At 39.6% G+C, this 22,896-nt stretch overlaps 1 pseudogene; it reads right to left on the bottom strand.

Moving 5' to 3' along the window:
* LOC138368055 (uncharacterized PE-PGRS family protein PE_PGRS46-like) overlaps positions 1 to 22,896 on the bottom strand; it is a 52,777-nt pseudogene that overhangs the window by 6,346 nt on the left and 23,535 nt on the right.

Raw genomic sequence — 22,896 nt, 5'->3', positions numbered from 1 at the left:
GTTTTTGGTTAATTACACATGACCAACCCTTGGGATGGGGTGGTCAGGTGTCGGCCTATATATCTTCCCCCCTTCTCCCTTCTCCTTAGTCAGTCTGGTGTTGACAAAGGCTTTAACAAAGCCGAAACGTTCACCTCATTTCATATTTCTCTGTGGATTTTCCGCATAAAATGATCAGTGTTTTGTGATCGTCAATTGCATATATATATATATATATATATATATATATATATATATATATATATATATATATATATTAAATATGACCGAAAAAGTAAGATTAATAATTCTAACACGAATTTTCTCAATCTTTCGTACATTACGCTTCACTGTTGGAGGTAAATCAAAAATCAATTCTCCAAAATTCATTTTTATTTCTAGTCTGACGCGACACGGGCGCGTTTCGTAAAACTTATTACATTTTCAAAGACTTTAGTTCACAAATACACAACTGAATAGAACTTACGTATCTCCGATTTTATATCTACATTTGAGTGAGGTGGAAGGGGTGATGTGGCATTAACACAAGACAGAACAAAGTGTGGTATTAATAGGGTATTAATTTCATCAACACAAGACAGAACAAGGGTATTAATAGGGTATTAATTTCATCAACACAAGACAGAACACGAAACAATGGATATTGAATAGATGTGTTTGTAGAAAGCCTATTGGTCCATATTTCTTGATGCTTCTATATTGGAGCGGAGTCTTGAGGTGGGTAGAATATAGTTGTGCAATAATTGGCTGTTGATTGCTGGTGTTGACTTCTTGATGTGTAGTGCCTCGCAAACGTCAAGCCGCCTGCTATTGCTGTATCTATCGATGATTTCTGTGTTGTTTACTAGGATTTCTCTGGCGATGGTTTGGTTGTGGGATGAGATTATATGTTCCTTAATGGAGCCCTGTTGCTTATGCATCGTTAAACGCCTAGAAAGAGATGTTGTTGTCTTGCCTATATACTGGGTTTTTTGGAGCTTACAGTCCCCAAGTGGGCATTTGAAGGCATAGACGACGTTAGTCTCTTTTAAAGCGTTCTGTTTTGTGTCTGGAGAGTTTCTCATGAGTAGGCTGGCCGTTTTTCTGGTTTTATAGTAAATCGTCAGTTGTATCCTCTGATTTTTGTCTGTAGGGATAACGTTTCTATTAACAATATCTTTCAGGACCCTTTCCTCCGTTTTATGAGCTGTGGAAAAGAAGTTCCTGTAAAATAGTCTAATAGGGGGTATAGGTGTTGTGTTAGTTGTCTCTTCAGAGGTTGCATGGCTTTTCACTTTCCTTCTTATGATGTCTTCGACGAAACCATTGGAGAAGCCGTTATTGACTAGGACCTGCCTTACCCTACAGAGTTCTTCGTCGACTTGCTTCCATTCTGAGCTGTGGCTGAGAGCACGGTCGACATATGCGTTAACAACACTCCTCTTGTACCTGTCTGGGCAGTCACTGTTGGCATTTAGGCACATTCCTATGTTTGTTTCCTTAGTGTAGACTGCAGTGTGGAAACCTCCGCCCTTTTCCATGACTGTTACATCTAGAAAGGGCAGCTTCCCATCCTTTTCCATCTCGTAAGTGAAACGCAGCACGGAACTCTGCTCAAATGCCTCCTTCAGCTCCTGCAGATGTCTGACATCAGGTACCTGTGTAAAAATGTCGTCAACATACCTGCAGTATATGGCCGGTTTCAAGTTCATGTCGACTAAGACTTTTTGCTCGATGGTACCCATGTAGAAGTTTGCAAACAGGACACCTAGGGGAGAACCCATGGCGACCCCATCTACTTGCTTATACATGTGCCCATCTGGGCTCAAGAAGGGTGCCTCTTTAGTACAAGCTTGGAGTAGTTTCCTCAGAATATTTTCTGGTATGTCAAGAGGAGTACAGGCTGGATCACGATACACTCTGTCGGCTATCACTCCGATTGTCTCGTCCACAGGTACGTTGGTAAACAGCGATTCTACGTCCAACGAGGCTCTTATCCCTGTGGCCCGTGTGCCCCGCAGTGAGTCAACAAATTCCTTTGGAGACTTCAGGCTGAAGGCGCAAGGAACATAAGGAGTCAGCAGGCCGTTGAGTCGCTTCGCCAGTCTGTACGTGGGTGTGGGTATCTGGCTAATGATTGGCCGAAGTGGGTTTCCAGGCTTGTGCGTCTTGACATTTCCATACGCATATCCAGGTTTATATTCCCCAATGATCTTTGGCAGGTGGAGTCCGGATTTCTTGGCGTTCACAGTTTCGATCAGTTTGTTGACCTTTGCTTTTAATTCGGCTGTAGTGTCCTTCGTTACCCTTTGGAACTTAGTTTGGTCAGAGAGTATGATGTTCATTTTCGCCAGATATTCGTCTTTTTTAAGAATGACATATATTGGCGACTTGTCACCTCTCCTGACAACTATCTCCTTGTTCTCACGAAGGCTTTTAGCTGCCGCTTTAAGCTCGGGGGACAGTATGGTGCTTCTGTAGTTGCCTCGATTCTTTCCTCCTTCTGCAATAAGTTCTGCTTGTAAGGTATCTTTGGTAGTGACCTTCTTTTGTGTCTCGAGGTCGAATATGTCGTCCAACAGAATTTCCAACTCTACTTTCCGGGCCATCTCACTCGGTCTGGACATAACATGAACCCTATTAATACCCGTGTTCTGTCTTGTGTTGATGAAATTAATACCCTATTAATACCACACTTTGTTCTGTCTTGTGTTAATGCCACATCACCCCTTCCACCTCACTCAAATGTAGATATAAAATCGGAGATACGTAAGTTCTATTCAGTTGTGTATTTGTGAACTAAAGTCTTTGAAAATGTAATAAGTTTTACGAAACGCGCCCGTGTCGCGTTAGACTAGAAATAAAAATGAATTTTGGAGAATTGATTTTTGATTTACCTCCAACAGTGAAGCGTAATGTACGAAAGATTGAGAAAATTCGTGTTAGAATTATTAATCTTACTTTTTCGGTCATATTTAATAATATATGTCTACAGGAAAGACTGCTACCAAAATATACTAATATTAAAGCGCACGACCCAGCAGCAAGGAATCAAGCCTTCACGATAAAATATCGCCAGGATCTGATTCGTGATCAGATATACAAGGCAGAGAATGAAATCAAAGACAACAAAACGCAACTACTTCATGCTACAAACGAGTGGAGAAATAGCAACATCGACGATAGTATCCGTACCCGCATTGAACAACACCTCGACATCCACACAGACCAACATCACCTCAGCACTGAAAAAAGGATTATCAAGAAACTAACATTATATGGAGGACCTATGGCAATTCCACGACCAAGAGATGGCTTCCTGAACCTTGCAGGAATTAACCTCACTGAGGACCAAGTCACTCTCCTAAATCTGGGCATAAACTGTCATGTTATGTCCAGACCGAGTGAGATGGCCCGGAAAGTAGAGTTGGAAATTCTGTTGGACGACATATTCGACCTCGAGACACAAAAGAAGGTCACTACCAAAGATACCTTACAAGCAGAACTTATTGCAGAAGGAGGAAAGAATCGAGGCAACTACAGAAGCACCATACTGTCCCCCGAGCTTAAAGCGGCAGCTAAAAGCCTTCGTGAGAACAAGGAGATAGTTGTCAGGAGAGGTGACAAGTCGCCAATATATGTCATTCTTAAAAAAGACGAATATCTGGCGAAAATGAACATCATACTCTCTGACCAAACTAAGTTCCAAAGGGTAACGAAGGACACTACAGCCGAATTAAAAGCAAAGGTCAACAAACTGATCGAAACTGTGAACGCCAAGAAATCCGGACTCCACCTGCCAAAGATCATTGGGGAATATAAACCTGGATATGCGTATGGAAATGTCAAGACGCACAAGCCTGGAAACCCACTTCGGCCAATCATTAGCCAGATACCCACACCCACGTACAGACTGGCGAAGCGACTCAACGGCCTGCTGACTCCTTATGTTCCTTGCGCCTTCAGCCTGAAGTCTCCAAAGGAATTTGTTGACTTACTGCGGGGCACACGGGCCACAGGGATAAGAGCCTCGTTGGACGTAGAATCGCTGTTTACCAACGTACCTGTGGACGAGACAATCGGAATGATAGCCGACAGAGTGTATCGTGATCCAGCCTGTACTCCTCTTGACATACCAGAAAATATTCTGAGGAAACTACTCCAAGCTTGTACTAAAGAGGCACCCTTCTTGAGCCCGGATGGGCACATGTATAAGCAAGTAGATGGGGTCGCCATGGGTTCTCCCCTAGGTGTCCTGTTTGCAAACTTCTACATGGGTACCATCGAGCAAAAAGTCTTAGTCGACATGAACTTGAAACCGGCCATATACTGCAGGTATGTTGACGACATTTTTACACAGGTACCTGATGTCAGACATCTGCAGGAGCTGAAGGAGGCATTTGAGCAGAGTTCCGTGCTGCGTTTCACTTACGAGATGGAAAAGGATGGGAAGCTGCCCTTTCTAGATGTAACAGTCATGGAAAAGGGCGGAGGTTTCCACACTGCAGTCTACACTAAGGAAACAAACATAGTACACTCCTCTTGTACCCAGACAGGTACAAGAGGAGTGTTGTTAACGCATATGTCGACCGTGCTCTCAGCCACAGCTCAGAATGGAAGCAAGTCGACGAAGAACTCTGTAGGGTAAGGCAGGTCCTAGGCAATAACGGCTTCTCCAATGGTTTCGTCGAAGACATCATAAGAAGGAAAGTGAAAAGCCATGCAACCTCTGAAGAGACAACTAACACAACACCTATAACCCCTATTAGACTATTTTACAGGAACTTCTTTTCCACAGCTCATAAAACGGAGGAAAGGGTCCTGAAAGATATTGTTAATAGAAACGTTATCCCTACAGACAAAAATCAGAGGATACAACTGACGATTTACTATAAAACCAGAAAAACGGCCAGCCTACTCATGAGAAACTCTCCAGACACAAAACAGAACGCTTTAAAAGAGACTAACGTCGTCTATGCCTTCAAATGCCCACTTGGGGACTGTAAGCTCCAAAAAAAACAGTATATAGGCAAGACAACAACATCTCTTTCTAGGCGTTTAACGATGCATAAGCAACAGGGCTCCATTAAGGAACATATAATCTCTTCCCATAACCAAACCATCGCCAGAGAAATCCTAGAAAACAACGCAGAAATCATCGATAGACACAGCGATAGCAGGCGGCTTGACGTTTGCGAGGCACTACACATCAAGAAGTCAACACCAGCAATCAACAGCCAATTATTGCACAACTATATTCTACCCACCTCAAGACTCCGCTCCAATATAGAAGCATCAAGAAATATGGACCAATAGGCTTTCTACAAACACTTCTATTCAATATCCATTGTTTCGTGTTCTGTCTTGTGTTGATGAAATTAATACCCTATTAATGCCACCTCTTGTTCTGTCTTGTGTTGATGAAATTAATACCCTATTAATGCCACCTCACCCCACCCACCTCACTAAAATGTAGATATAAAATCGGAGATGCGTAAGTTCTATTCAGTTGTGTATTTGTAAACTAAAGTCTTTGAAAATGTAATAAGTTTTACGAAACGCGCTCGTGTTGCGTCAGACTAGAAATAAAAATGAATTTTGGAGAATTGATTTTTGATTTACCTCCAACAGTGAAAAGAAATGTACGAAAGATTGAGAAAATTCGTTTTAGAATTATTAATCTTACTTTTTCGGTCATATTTAATAATATATATATATATATATATGTCGTACCTAATAGCCAGAACGCACTTCTCGGCCTAGTATGCAAGGCCCGATTTGCCTAATAAGCCAAGTTTCCCTGAATTAATATATTTTCTCTAATTTTTTTCTTATGAAATGATAAAGCTACCCATTTCATTATGCATGAGGTCAATTTTTTTTATTGGAGTTAAAATTAACGTAGATATCTGACCAAACCTAACCAACCCTACCTAACCTAACCTAACCTATCTTTATAGGTTAGGTTAGGTTAGGTAGCCGAAAAAGTTAGGTTAGGTTAGGTTAGGTAGGTTAGGTAGTCGAAAACCAATTAATTCATGAAAACTTGGCTTATTAGGCAAATCGGGCCTTGCATAGTAGGCTGAGAATTGCGTTCTGGCTACTAGGTACGACATATATATATATATATATATATATATATTTATATATATATATATATATATATATATATATATATATATATATATATATATATATATATATATATATATATATATATATATATATATATATATATATATATATATATTTTGGTAGCAGTCTTTCCTGTAGACATATTTTATTAAATATGACCGAAAAAGTAAGATTAATAATTCTAACACGAATTTTCTCAATCTTTCGTACATTATGCTTCACTGTTGGAGGTAAATCAAAAATCACTTCTCCAAAATTCATTTTTATTTCTAGTGATAAAAATGACTAGAAATAAAAATGAATTTTGGAGAAGTGATTTTTGATTTACCTCCAACAGTGAAGCATAATGTACGAAAGATTGAGAAAATTCGTGTTAGAATTATTAATCTTACTTTTTCGGTCATATTTAATATAATATATATATATATATATATATATATATATATATATATATATATATATATATATATATATATATATATATATATATATATATTGATATGTTGTACCTAGTAGCCAGAACGTCGTTCTAGGCCTACTATACAAGGCCCGATTTGCCTAATAGGCCAAGTTTTCCTGAATTAATATATTTTCTCTAATTTTTTTCTTATGAAATGATAAAGCTATCCATTTCATTATGTATGAGGTCAATTTTTTTTTTATTGGAGTTAAAATTAACGTAGATATATGACTGAACCTAACCAACCCTACCTAACCTAATCAACCTAACCTATCTTTATAGGTTAGGTTAGGTTAGGTAGCCGAAAAAGTTAGGTTAGGTTAGGTAGGTTAGGTAGTCGAAAAACAATTAATTCGTGAAAACTTGGTTCATTAGGCAAATCGGGCCTTGCATAGTAGGCAGAGAAGTGCGTTCTGGCTACTAGGTACGACATATATATATATATATATATATATATATATATATATATATATATATATATATATATATATATATATATATATATATATATATATATATATATGTACATGTCGCATTGAATATGACAGCATATTCCATATATAATATTTTCTGATTTAGGACTTCCATCCCCTCTTACTCATGCTCTTGCATCAGGGTTCAGCTGGAAGAGGAGTTCACCAAAAGTAATGATGTTTAAATGGTGAAGAAAAGAATTGAATAACAGAAGGGTGTATTACTTTTATTTTAAAATTGCACAACGTTTCGAACCTTCATGGTGCATTCTGAAGTCTATGGTGGCAAGGCTTTCAATTTCTACTGCTACTTCTACCTATTTAAACTTCTACCTTTCCTACTCACTTCCAACTCCCTCTCCTCTTCCTTCCCCTCTCTCCCACTTTCCCTTTCACATGACGACACTCCTTGCTCCTCTTACCTACTCCTCCCTCCTCTCTTCCTCCCTCACCCCAAATTCGCACTCATTACTTCATTAGTCATTTCTTTCTTTTCGTTTCTCTTAAATGTTCGTGGCAGTGAAATGTTCTAGAGTTCTCTACAGTTGCGGGTAGCCGATCAGGTACAATGCCTTGTTTGTGTAGCACCTAAGTAATCAAATTCCTAGGTTACAAGGTGGTAAACTAGAGAGGATGCAGTGGGAACTCTGGGGGAACTCTAGAAAAGTATACTAAGGACGGGATAATGGACAAAAGAGAGCTATCCCGCCCCCGTTACACAAGCACCACCACTATACTCACCTAACCCACCTTCAACACCACCACTATACTCACCTAACCCACCTTCAAGCACCACCACTATACTCACCTAACCCACCTTCAACACCACCACTATACTCACCTAACCCACCTTCAAGCACCACCACTATACTCACCTAACCCACCTTCAAGGACCACCACTATACTCACCTAACCCACCTTCAGGCACCACCACTATACTCACCTAACCCACCTTCAGGCACCACCACTATACTCACCTAACCCACCTTCAGGCACCACCACTATACTCACCTAACCCACCTTCAGGCACCACCACTATACTCACCTAACCCACCTTCAACACCACCACTATACTCACCTAACCCACCTTCAACACCACCACTATACTCACCTAACCCACCTTCAAGCACCACCACTATACTCACCTAACCCACCTTCAAGCACCACCACTATACTCACCTAACCCACCTTCAGGCACCACCACTATACTCACCTAACCCACCTTCAGGCACCACCACTATACTCACCTAACTCACCTTCAACACCACCACTATACTCACCTAACCCACCTTCAACACCACCACTATACTCACCTAACTCACCTTCAACACCACCAGTATACTCACCTAACCCACCTTCAACACCTCCACTATACTCACCTAACCCACCTTCAACACCACCACTATACTCACCTAACCCACCTTCAACACCACCACTATACTCACCTAACCCACCTTCAAGCACCACCACTATACTCACCTAACCCACCTTCAACACCACCACTATACTCACCTAACCCACCTTCAACACCACCACTATACTCACCTAACCCACCTTCAACACCACCACTATACTCACCTAACCCACCTTCAAGCACCACCACTATACTCACCTAACCCACCTTCAAGCACCACCACTATACTCACCTAACCCACCTTCAGGCACCACCACTATACTCACCTAACCCACCTTCAGGCACTACCACTATACTCACCTAACTCACCTTCAACACCACCACTATACTCACCTAACCCACCTTCAACACCACCACTATACTCACCTAACCCACCTTCAACACCACCACTATACTCACCTAACCCACCTTCAACACCTCCACTATACTCACCTAACCCACCTTCAACACCACCACTATACTCACCTAACCCACCTTCAAGCACCACCACTATACTCACCTAACCCACCTTCAGGTACCACCACTATACTCACCTAACCCACCTTCAGGCACCACCACTATACTCACCTAACTCACCTTCAACACCACCACTATACTCACCTAACCCACCTTCAACACCACCACTATACTCACCTAACCCACCTTCAACACCTCCACTATACTCACCTAACCCACCTTCAACACCTCCACTATACTCACCTAACCCACCTTCAGGCACTACCACTATACTCACCTAACCCACCTTCAACACCACCACTATACTCACCTAACCCACCTTCAACACCTCCACTATACTCACCTAACCCACCTTCAACACCACCACTATACTCACCTAACCCACCTTCAACACCACGACTATACTCACCTAACCCACCTTCAACACCACCACTATACTCACCTAACCCACCTTCAACACCTCCACTATACTCACCTAACCCACCTTCAGCACCACCACTATACTCACCTAACCCACCTTCAACACCACCACTATACTCACCTAACCCACCTTCAACACCTCCACTATACTCACCTAACCCACCTTCAGCACCACCACTATACTCACCTAACCCACCTTCAGGCACCACCACTATACTCACCTAACTCACCTTCACCACCACCACTATACTCACCTAACCCACCTTGAAGCACCATATGCCTGCCTGTGTAGTAAGCAAGGTGTTGTATTCCCAGGATGGGCAGCGTCGTGCCACCTCCCCGGAAGGTCTCCAGCATACCGCCCTGAGGAGGAACACACTCATTAATCTGATATTATTCCCAGGATGGGCAGCGCGATCCTACCTGCCCTGAAAAGTTAATCTTACGAGTTGAAAATATTTCAATGTTATGTATAAAATCCTCTGTAGTTTATACTCGAGGACACTGCATGTATATAAGACCAATCTATCATGACAAACCCAAAATGAGAAAGATTAGAGGTCAAGACGCTCACCTCCTCTCCACTATGTGTTCTCTAGACATAGCCACAAGTGCGTGGTGAGTGTACCTTCATGAGCTGTGCGGACCAAATTATTCATTCAGTCACACAGCTCACCACACGCATCAAAATCATGCATTATTCAGTAGTCTGACTTATGGATTATTCAGTGGCCATTATTTCCTCGTGACTGATGACAGGCAGGTACGATGAATGTGGTAATAAAAGGTACTTTACTTAACAGTTATTATTAACAACCTTGGTAAGATTCTTCTTCTAATAATTAAAGAAAAGATAAAAGTTATGGTAATTTGATCAAAATGAAAATATATCAACGCATTAAAAACAGCAATGCAAGTAGCATTAATAAAAATAACTATAGTCAGTTTCTCCATAATAAGTATAATTCTATCCTAATTATTAATAATAAAATTATTAATAACGTTGTAATAACGAAATAATAATAATTTTATTATTATAATCAATGAAATAATAACAACTAAAGATTCTGTGGGCATTTCCCCTGTGGATGGCAACGCTGAGGTGCTGGAAAACAATGCTTGCTGCTTTAGGGTCTCTTATTCTTTCAATAAGCTTGGAATCCAGGTACTTCAGAAACTTCTGTGCACTCTCTTCCCATAGGCCGAGCGTCTCAGCTCCTACAGGAAGAAAGTTTAATCTGTGATCTATTTCCTTGTACTTGTTTGCATTCTCGCTTTCTCTTTGTGTGGCAGCAGCTCCCGCTTGGCTGACACAGAGGGTAATGTAAGTGGATGCCAAAATGGACACACACAAGTATAGTCCCTCGCTAATTCCCTACCATCTTTTGATGGACGTAATGTAACTCCATCCGGTCGACAGGCTGTGGCCGGAGAATTATGGTACATTAGATTATGGGGCTCTCTCGCTGCTGGACACTGGGCAGAGGCAAGGCTCCTCTTGATGATGTCACTGACCTTATCGTTTCTTGAGTGCCAACATAATAGTTTTCCAAGATTTTCCGAGGCCCGAGATTTTCTTCCCCGAGGATCTCGTCCATTGCGTTAGACCCAAGAGGAGGTCCGAGGACAGTGTTGTCTGCGGGTCCGATTACAAGAATTCCTCGCCAAGACAGATTTGAGAAGTCTAATTTCACACTTGTAGGGGTTAAAGAAGATGCCTAGGTTCTCCTTTGCTTCTTTATTTTTCTAATGTATATATATATATATATATATATATATATATATATATATATATATATATATATATATATATATATATATATATATATATATATATATATTGTTACAGTAAAAGACGTATGCAAGAGGGACCTGAAAGCCATGGACGTCGATCTTGCTATATGGGAGACATTGGCTGCAGACCGTTCAGCCTGGAGGCAGTCTGTTCAAAGAGGTCTCTCCTCTTTGAAGTTCGAGGAGTCACTTACCAAGGAATCGGAGGCAAAGAGACAGAGAAGGAAAGCCGGTCGCCAGGAAGACAGACCAGAATCGGACTTCGTTTGTGCTCGGTGTGGGATGGACTGCCACTCTCGGATTGGCCTCATCAGTCACACCAGACGCTGCACCAGGATTGACAACTAGGGCGCTACTCCATAGTCTCCCGAGACTGAAGGATGCCTACTACTACTATTGTTACAGTAAAATCACTAAGTGCAGTGGCTTAGGGCAGATGGAATGCCACGAACATATAAACAAAAAAAGTGAAAACAAATTAAAATAAAATTGCAATGTTGACTTCTTCACAGTGTAATAATTGCAGGATAAAACATAGGGAATGGAAAATTTAAATACTTTAATATGAAAAATTTAATTAGACAAATCACAAATCGAAAATAGCTCCTTAAGAACTTGACTTATTCACAGGGTGCAAAAACAATCAAACAGACAACTTAACGTTACGTTACAGAACATGAAATAAAAATGGTGCTTGAAGATACTGTATGCTAGACTGTGTAGATCTACCACCACGCCAGGTAGTGTGAGGGTAGGTCCGACAGCTAGAGCACAAGAGAGTATTCAGCTGGTGGTGGTGGGCAAGCTTCTATTTATATGGAAAAACGGCCATCCAGGTAGTGTTGGTGTAGTGATAACTAAGAGCCAGAATGTACAAACAATCAGCTTGCTTGTTACCAGCCAGTGGCGTGATCCTGGAGTCGGCATCAGGTGCGGTGGGCTGACGGCCTTGGGGGAGGTAGACTGGTATTACACTGTCTAGACGTATGAGCACTAGTTGTTGTTGTTGTTGCTGTAATTCTTGAATATGTAGACGTGGTGTGGTAGAATAGGTGATGATGGAGCAGGCCTAATCTCTTTCCTAGAGAGATTACCGTGAAAATATATGATATATATATATATATATATATATATATATATATATATATATATATATATATATATATATATATATATATATATATATATGTCGTACCTAGTAGCCAGAACGCACTTCTCGGCCTACTATGCAAGGCCCGATTTGCCTAATAAGCCAAGTTTTCCTAAATTAATATATTTTCTCAATTTTTTTCCTTATGGAATGATAAAGCTACCCATTTCATTATGTATGAGGTCAATTTTTTTTTATTGGAGTTAAAATTAACGTAGATATATGACCGAACCTAACCAACCCTACCTAACCTAACCTAACCTATCTTTATAGGTTAGGTTAGGTTAGGTAGCCGAAAAAGTTAGGTTAGGTTAGGTTAGGTAGGTTAGGTAGTCGAAAAACAATTAATTCATGAAAACTTGGCTTATTAGGCAAATCGGGCCTTGCATAGTAGGCTGAGAAGTGCGTTCTGGCTACTAGGTACGACATATATATATATATATATATATATATATATATATATATATATATATATATATATATATACATATATATATATATACAAAAATATATATATATATATATATATGTCGTACCTAGTAGCCAGAACGCACTTCTCAGCCTACTATGCAAGGCCCGATTTACCTAATAAGCCAAGTTTTCACGAATTAATGTATTTTCTCTAATTTTTTTCTCATGAAATGATAAAGCTACCCATTTCATTATGTATGAGGTCATTTTTTTTTATTGGAGTTAAAATTAACGTAGATATTCGACCGAACCTAACCAACCTTACCTAACCTAACCTAACCTATCTTTATAGGTTAGGTTAGGTTAGGTAGCAGAAAAAAGTTAGGTTAGGTTAGGTTAGGTAGGTTAGGTAGTCGGAAAAACATTAATTCGTGAAAACTTGGCTTATTAGGCAAATCGGGGCTTGCATAGTAAGCTGAGAAGTGCGTTCTGGCTACTAGGTACGACATATATATATATATATATATATATATATATATATATATATATATATATATATATATATATATATATATATATATATATATATATAATTTGAACTTTGTTACAAAAAAGGAGTTACATATGGGTTACAAAGATGGTTATCATAGGTTGTCGAGTTCCTCCAGCTCCTCAGATGGCGGGCAGGAACCCTGGATGCAGTGCGCATTTCCCCTCTATATCGCCACACTGAGGCGCTGGAAAAGAAAGCTTGCAGCTCTTGGGTCCCTTGTTGTTTCAATGAGCCTAGAACCCAGTTCCTTTAAAAAACTGGTAGCACTTTTACCCCAGGCGCCGAGTGTCTCAGAAGCAATGGGGACAAAATTGTAGCGGTGATCCAGTTCTCTATACTTACGGGATTTGGCTGCTTCCCTGTGGGTGGCAGCGCCACCTGGTTGTGCAACACTGAGGTTAATGTAGGTGTTAGCCAGGGTTGATACGCACGTGTAGTCCCATACCAAATGCTTGCCATTCTTCCAGGGGTTCACTGTGATACCATCCGGGCGACCAATAAGAGGATCAGAGTTACGGGGCGTTAGGAAACGGGGCTCTCTTTCAGCTGGGCATCCAGCTGTGGTGAGGCTCCTCTTGATGATGTCGTTAAGTTCACTGTGCCTCGAGTGCCATCCCCCTGTGCTTTGGCAGAGTAGGCCATGGTGGCCGTACCTGTCAGCCACCACCTCGCCGCAAATACACCTATATCTGGTGTGGATTGGGGCAGCAAGGCGGAGGGCCGCAGCAATTCGGAGGGCGTGTGGTGTGAGACGCGTGCCAGTTGCCGACATTGGGGTTGCTAACAGGAAATCCCCTGCATGTGGTGTTGCTACTGCTGTGAGGCGAGCAATGTCGTGTTGTGTTGTTGCAGCACCCAGGCACTCTGCAGCAACTTGGTCTACAATGGGGCCATCCCAGCTGGATTGCTTGTGGGCTTTTAGGGATGGTGGTTGAGGTGATTGGCCTGCACGAGAGGCCCACTCTGTGGCACAGCGTGGGCCACAGAGTGGGCCATATATATATATATATACATATATATATGTTATTAAATATGACCGAAAAAGTAAGATTAATAATTCTAACACGAATTTTCTCAATCTTTCGTACATTACGCTTCACTGTTGGAGGTAAATCAAAAATTAATTCTCCAAAATTCATTTTTATTTCTAGTCTGACGCGACACGGGCGCGTTTCGTAAAACTTATTACATTTTCAAAGACTTTAGTTCACAAATACACAACTGAATAGAACTTACGTATCTCAGATTTTATATCTACATTTGAGTGAGGTGGGAGGGGTGATGTGGCATTAACACAAGACAGAACAAGAGGGGATATTAATATGGTATTAAAAGTATCAACACAAGACAGAACACAAACAATGGGTATTGAATAGAAGTGTTTGTAGAAAGCCTATTGGTCCATATTTCTTGATGCTTCTATATTGGAGCGGAGTCTTGAGGTGGGTAGAATATAGTTGTGCAATAATTGGCTGTTGATTGCTGGTGTTGACTTCTTGATGTGTAGTGCCTCGCAAACGTCAAGCCGCCTGCTATCGCTGTATCTATCGATGATTTCTGTGTTGTTTACTAGGATTTCTAGTAGATTGTTTACTAGAAATCCTAGTAAACAACACAGAAATCATCGATAGATACAGCGATAGCAGGCGGCTTGACGTTTGCGAGGCACTACACATCAAGAAGTCAACACCAGCAATCAACAGCCAATTATTCCACAACAATATTCTACCCACCTCAAGACTCCGCTACAATATAGAAGCATCAAGAAATATGGACCAATAGGCTTTCTACAAACACTTCTATTCAATACCCATTGTTTGTGTTCTGTCTTGTGTTGATACTTTTAATACCCTATTAATATCCCCTCTTGTTCTGTCTTGTGTTAATGCCACATCACCCCTCCCACCTCACTCAAATGTAGATATAAAATCTGAGATACGTAAGTTCTATTCAGTTGTGTATTTGTGAACTAAAGTCTTTGAAAATGTAATAAGTTTTACGAAACGCGCCCGTGTCGCGTCAGACTAGAAATAAAAATGAATTTTGGAGAATTAATTTTTGATTTACCTCCAACAGTGAAGCGTAATGTACGAAAGATTGAGAAAATTCGTGTTAGAATTATTAATCTTACTTTTTCGGTCATATTTAATAATATATGTCTACAGGAAAGACTGCTACCAAAATATACTAATATATATATGTATATATATATATATATATATATATAAATATATATATATATATTTATATATATATAAATATATATATATATATATATATATATATATATATATATATATATATATATATATATGTATATATATATGTATATATATATATATATATATATATATATATATATATATATGTCGTACCTAGTAGCCAGAACTCACTTCTCAGCCTACTATTCAAGGCCCGATTTGCCTAATAAGCCAAGTTTTCCTGAATTAATATATTTACTATAATTTTTTTCTTATGAAATGATAAAGCTACCCTTTTCTCTATGTATGAGGTCATTTTTTTTTTATTGGAGTTAAAATTAACGTAGATATATGACCGAACCTAACCAACCCTACCTAACCTAACCTAACCTATATTTATAGGTAAGGTTAGGTTAGGTAGCCAAAAAAACTAGGTTAGGTTAGGTTAGGTAGGTTAGGTAGACGAAAAAACATTAATTCATGAAAACTTGGCTTATTAGGCAAATCGGGCCTTGAATAGTAGGCTGAGAAGTGCGTTCTGGCTATTAGGTACGACATATATATATATATATATATATATATATATATATATATATATATATATATATATATATATATATATATATATATATTAAATATGACCGAAAAAGTAAGATTAATAATTCTAACACGAATTTTCTCAATCCTTCGTACATTACGCTTCACTGTTGGAGGTAAATAAAAAATCACTTCTCCAAAATTCATTTTTATTTCTAGTCTGACGCGACACGGGCGCGTTTCGTAAAACTTATTACATTTTCAAAGACTTCACAAATACACAACTGATTAGAACTTACGTATCTCTGAGTTTATATCTACATTTGAGTGAGGTGGGAAGGGTGATGTGGCATTAGAACAAGATGGGATATTAATAGGGTATTAAAAGTATCAACACAAGACAGAACAGAAACAATGGGTATTGAATAGAAGTGTTTGTAGAAAGCCTATTGGTCCATATTTCTTGATGCTTCTATATTGGAGCGGAGTCTTGAGGTGGGTAGAATATAGTTGTGCAATAATTGGCTGTTGATTGCTGGTGTTGACTTCTTGATGTGTATTGCCTCGCAAACGTCAAGCCGCCTGCTATCGCTGTATCTATCGATGATTTCTGTGTTGTTTACTAGGATTTCTAGTAAACAATCTACTAGAAATCCTAGTAAACAACACAGAAATCATCGATAGATACAGCGATAGCAGGCGGCTTGACGTTTGCGAGGCACTACACATCAAGAAGTCAACACCAGCAATCAACAGCCAATTATTGCACAACTATATTCTACCCACCTCAAGACTCCACTCCAATATAGAAGCATCAAGAAATATGGACCAATAGGCTTTCTACAAACACTTCTATTCAATACCGCTTGTTTCTGTTCTGTCTTGTGTTGATACTTTTAATACCCTATTAATATCCCATCTTGTTCTAATGCCACATCACCCTTCCCACCTCACTCAAATGTAGATATAAACTCAGAGATACGTAAGTTCTAATCAGTTGTGTATTTGTGAAGTCTTTGAAAATGTAATAAGTTTTACGAAACGCGCCCGTGTCGCGTCAGACTAGAAATAAAAATGAATTTTGGAGAAGTGATTTTTGATTTACCTCCAACAGTGAAGCGTAATGTACGAAAGATTGAGAAAATTCGTGTTAGAATTATTAATCTTACTTTTTCGGTCATATTTAATAATATATGTCTACAGGAAAGACTGCTACCAAAATATACTAATATATATATATATATATATATATATATATATATGTCGTACCTAGTAGCCAGAACGCACTTCTCAGCCTACTATGCATGGCCCGATTTGCCTAATAAGCCAAGTTTTCCTGAAATAATATATTTTCTGTAATTTATTTCTTATGAAATGATAAAGCTACCTATTTCATTATGTATGAGGTCAATTTTTTTTATTGGAGCTAAAATTAATGTAGATATATGACCGAACCTAACCAACCCTACCTAACCTAACCTAACCTATCTTCATAGGTTAGGTTCGGTTAGGTAGCCGAAAAAGTTTGGTTAGGTTAGGTTAAGCAGGTTAGGTGGTCGAAAAAACATTAATTCATAAAAACTTGGCTTATTAGGCAAATCGGGCCTTGAATAGTAGGCTGAGAAGTGCGTTCTGGCTACTAGGTACGACATATATATATATATATATATATATATATATATATATATATATATATATATATATATATATATATATATATATATGTCGTACCTAGTAGCCAGAATGCACTTCTCAGCCTACTATGCAAGGCCCGATTTGCCTAATAAGCCAAGTTTTCATGAATTAATGTTTTTTCGACTACCTAACCTACCTAACCTAACCTAACCTAACTTTTTCGGCTACCTAACCTAACCTAACCTATAAAGATAGGTTAGGTTAGGTTAGGTAGGGTTGGTTAGGTTCGGTCCTATATCTACGTTAATTTTAACTCAAATAAAAAAAAATTAACCACATACATAATGAAATGGGTAGCTTTATCATTTCATAAGAAAAAAATTAGAGAAAATATATTAATTCATGAAAACTTGGCTTATTAGGCAAATCGGGCCATGCATAGTAGGCTGAGAAGTGCGTTCTGGCTACTAGGTACGACATATATATATATATATATATATATATATATATATATATATATATATATATATATATATATATATATATATATATATATATATATATATATATATATATATATATGTCGTACCTAGTAGCCAGAACTCACTTTTTGGCCAACTATGCAAGGCCTGATTTGCCTAATAAGCAAAGTTTTCCTGAATTAATATATTTTCTCTAATTTTTTTTCTTATGAAATGATAAAGCTAACCATTTCATTATGTATGAGGTCAATTTTTTTTTTTGGAGTTAAAATTAACGTAGATATATGACCGATCCTAACCAACCCTACCTAACCTATCTTTATAGGTTAGGTTAGGTTAGGTAGCCGAAAAAGTTAGGTTAGGTTAGGTTAGGTAGGTTAGGTAGTCGAAAAACAATTAGTTCATGAAAACTTGGCTTATTAGGCAAATCGGGCCTTGCATAGTAGGCTGAGAAGTGCGTTCTGGCTACTAGGTACGACATTATATATATATATATATATATATATATTATATATATATATATATATATATATATATATATATATATATATATGTATATATATATATATATATATATATATATATATATATATATATATATATATATATTAGTATATTTTGGTAGCAGTCTTTCCTGTAGACATATATTATTAAATATGACCGAAAAAGTAAGATTAATAATTCTAACACGAATTTTCTCAATCTTTCGTACATTACGCTTCACTGTTGGAGGTAAATCAAATATCACTTCTCCAAAATTCATTTTTATTTCTAGTCTGACGCGACACGGGCGCGTTTCGTAAAACTTATTACATTTTCAAAGACTTCACAAATACACAACTGATTAGAACTTACGTATCTCTGATTTTATATCTACATTTGAGTGAGGTGGGAGGGGTGATGTGGCATTAACACAAGACAGAACAAGAGGGGATATTAATAGGGTATTAAAAGTATCAACACAAGACAGAACAGAAACAATGGGTATTGAATAGAAGTGTTTGTAGAAAGCCTATTGGTCCATATTTCTTGATGCTTCTATATTGGAGCAGAGTCTTGAGGTGGGTAGAATATAGTTGTGCAATAATTGGCTGTTGATTGCTGGTGTTGACTTCTTGATGTGTAGTGCCTCGCAAACGTCAAGCCGCCTGCTATCGCTGTATCTATCGATGATTTCTGTGTTGTTTACTAGGATTTCTCTGGCGATGGTTTGGTTATGGGAAGAGCTTATATGTTCCTTAATGGAGCCCTGTTGCTTATATATATATAATATGTTGCTTATATATATATAATATAAGCAACAGGGCTCCATTAAGGAACATATAATCTCTTCCCATAACCAAACCATCGCCAGAGAAATCCTAGTAAACAACACAGAAATCATCGATAGATACAGCGATAGCAGGCGGCTTGACGTTTGCGAGGCATTACACATCAAGAAGTCAACACCAGCAATCAACAGCCAATTATTGCACAACTATATTCTACCCACCTCAAGACTCCGCTCCAATATAGAAGCATCAAGAAATATGGACCAATAGGCTTTCTACAAACACTTCTATTCAATACCCATTGTTTCTGTTCTGTCTTGTGTTGATACTTTTAATACCCTATTAATATCCCCTCTTGTTCTGTCTTGTGTTAATGCCACATCACCCCTCCCACCTCACTCAAATGTAGATATAAAATCAGAGATACGTAAGTTCTAATCAGTTGTGTATTTGTGAAGTCTTTGAAAATGTTATAAGTTTTACGAAACGCGCCCGTGTCGCGTCAGACTAGAAATAAAAATGAATTTTGGAGAAGTGATCTTTGATTTACCTCCAACAGTGAAGCGTAATGTACGAAAGATTGAGAAAATTCGTGTTAGAATTATTAAAATTACTTTTTCGGTCATATTTAATAATATATATATATATATATATATATATATATATATATATATATATATATATATATATATATATATATATATATATATATATATATATATATAATACAATTTTGCTTCTCAACAAAAGTGCAACTTCTTTGATAATATATCTACTGTATCGTTTGTAGACAATTACTGCATTAGTCACCATTTTACGCCTATTACTGTTAAATTGGAGATGCTAGGGTTGCTTACCTTTAATTTGGGGATAATTAAACTCTCAAGTTATCCGACTCTAGTATCCGGCTTACCCAGTTTACCGGCTATTATTCCTGATCTACCCAGTTTACCGGCTATAGTTCTTGACGTACCCAGTTTACCAGTTATAGTGTGTGACATATTCTGTTTAACAGCAATAGTTACCAAATTACCGCGCCAGAGCGCTGACTCACTGGTTTGCAGTGGGGTCGCAGAAGAGAATCTCTGGAGGTAGTGGTCGGAAGGTCACCGTTGCAGGAGGTGAAGGAACCATTGTCTACGGAGCTCTTGGCTCTCACCATACCACCGACCCCCACCACATGACCCCCGCCAACCATGCCTCGCCCAAGCCTGATGCCGCTGACGACGCCGCCACCACCGCCGCCTTCAGTGCCGCCAGGATCCTCCTCCATCTCCACAATCTTCATATTGGAACCTGGGGAAAAAAATAAATGAGAAAATATGAATTTATTTAATGGGTTTAATTATTGTTAGTGTAAAATTTATGACATGAATATTATTAACAATTGTTTTTTTCCCGATGAGCAATTACTACTATGTTTGCTGTGGTTATGATTAATGTCAACATTATTATTAATTCGATTGTTATTTATTGCATTGACTGTGAGGGAATCTAGATTCCCTCAGCTAGTTTTCCTAGTTTCTAGATTAGGCTAGTCGCTCTAGGGACTCTAGAAACTGAAGCTTTCAAATTAACATATACTTGTGGGGTGTTGAATGAAAGCTTATGTTAAGGACTGTCGGTTGGGACTGGTTAGAAGTCTGTGATTGCTCTGTAGAGAGAATTACAGATATTTTCCTGTTTCTGTGAAATAGGATGAGGAGGTGAGAGTGAAGTGGTATGTGAGGTACTTTACTAAAACCGTTAGGTGGGGGGGGGAGAGTGGGGTGAACGTTGCCCCCCCCCCCACCATGTGAGACAATGCGCCTTGTCTTTAGGCCTCCCCCTCCTTGGTACGTCACAGGATGCTTGAGGGTGAGTGAGGCTGTGATTGGGGTAGGCATGTATGCTCCGAGATGTGTTTTGGCGCGAAAGGCTGTGATTGGTAGCGGCACGAGGGAACAGTGCCGGCTTCGTGCCGATTGGTCAAGACAAAGTAGGGAGGAGGTATGGGCATTTTGAGTTTCCTTAGCCCAGGAAATAGTCAGTCTGAGCAGGGTAGCAGGTGGACGAGGACGTATCTGGGTGGAGGGGGGGAGTTTTCCCCCTTCACCCCCATTAATCGTGGACGTTACCGTGTTAACTAGCAGGGATGGCACTTCTGCCATCCCGGGTTGTGTCTAGGCCCAATTTTCGTGAAATTTGAGGGCCGACGAGGTACGGAAGGACCAGTAAAATAGCCTCAGAGACAGTGGGCACCCATGAGGCAGCTGGCAGAGCCTCATGGGGTAACAGGTGGTTCAAATAACCTGTCTAGTGTTGATGACAATTGGCTGAGTACGTACAGGGCCTCCTAGTGTAATTGTGGTGAGATTACAGGCCCTTGTGGGACTTTGAATTCCGCCAGGCGGCGTCAATGTGGGGACGCCGCCGGCCATTGTCACCCCAGTGTAGAGCAAGGCAGGCTCTGGTTTGCTGGAGTTGTTGGTGATTCCCCGTACACGTGTGTATGCCCGGGGGCCACCCCCAGGCCACCCCAGGCCGCCTGGCCGCTCGGCCCGGCTCGGCCAACCCGCCTGCCCGCAGGCGGCTACCACCCCCACCCCCTCTCAGCTCGGGGGGGGGGGGCGCTGTGGGCCATGCGGTGGCCACATGTCTTGGCCACCTCCTTGGGCCACTTGGCCACCTCCTTGGGCCACTTGGCCACTTTCCCGGGACAGCCTAGGACCACATCTTGTCGATGCATGAGGAGCAAACTAAGTGTTGACAGCTAGAGTGATAGTGACCTGGGAAATGAGTGAAAGGAGGAGGTTAGACGTGAGTAAAATTATCATTGTGTACAGTGTGATGAGTACCGGTGGAAATTCCCGGTAAGAGTTGTCTCATAGCCCTGCCAGGCTAGGGAAGCAGCTGAGAGACAGCTGTCTGTAGCACATCCAGGTGACTGGTAGGGCGGTACCAGGAGATAGATGTTGTACACGGGACCACACTGTAGTATCATGATGTATATAAGTGTGTAGACTGACTCGAGTATGTACCGGTCAGTGTAGAGATTTACCATATAAGTGATCCAGCCTGTCGATTCTATATAATCGTTCAGACTTGATTAATGCCATAGAGTACCGCATATAATTGTATCATTAGAGGTAGGCAGGCCAGGTTGCAGGGATGTCAGTGGGTACCCTGAGGTCTGTGTAGTTAGAGATACATTTACCTGATGATATAATTTTCATTGAATATGTGAATGCCATTTCTATGTGTTCATTTGCATGTTTTATGTACTGTGTTGTGTGGTGAGTCAGTAGATGTGATTGCTGACTGATTGCCTAATGATGTCATTAGCATGTGGGGAATGCTGACAGCATCATTATGTTGCAGGTTTGTGCAGTATTGTTATCAGTTTATACGATATTGCTGCCCTGAGAGCTGTGTTGAAGGTTTAACCCCTAGGATTATTCAGGGGAATTCACAGTACTTAATGAGAGCAGGCAATTGATTGGTTAATTCCCTTGCCAAGGTAAGTGTGTGTTCACAGTAGTTCTT

Source organism: Procambarus clarkii, chromosome 24 (genome assembly GCF_040958095.1).
Source record: "Procambarus clarkii isolate CNS0578487 chromosome 24, FALCON_Pclarkii_2.0, whole genome shotgun sequence".
NCBI lineage: Eukaryota > Metazoa > Arthropoda > Malacostraca > Decapoda > Cambaridae > Procambarus > Procambarus clarkii.
This window is presented reverse-complemented; position numbering and strand designations above follow the sequence as displayed.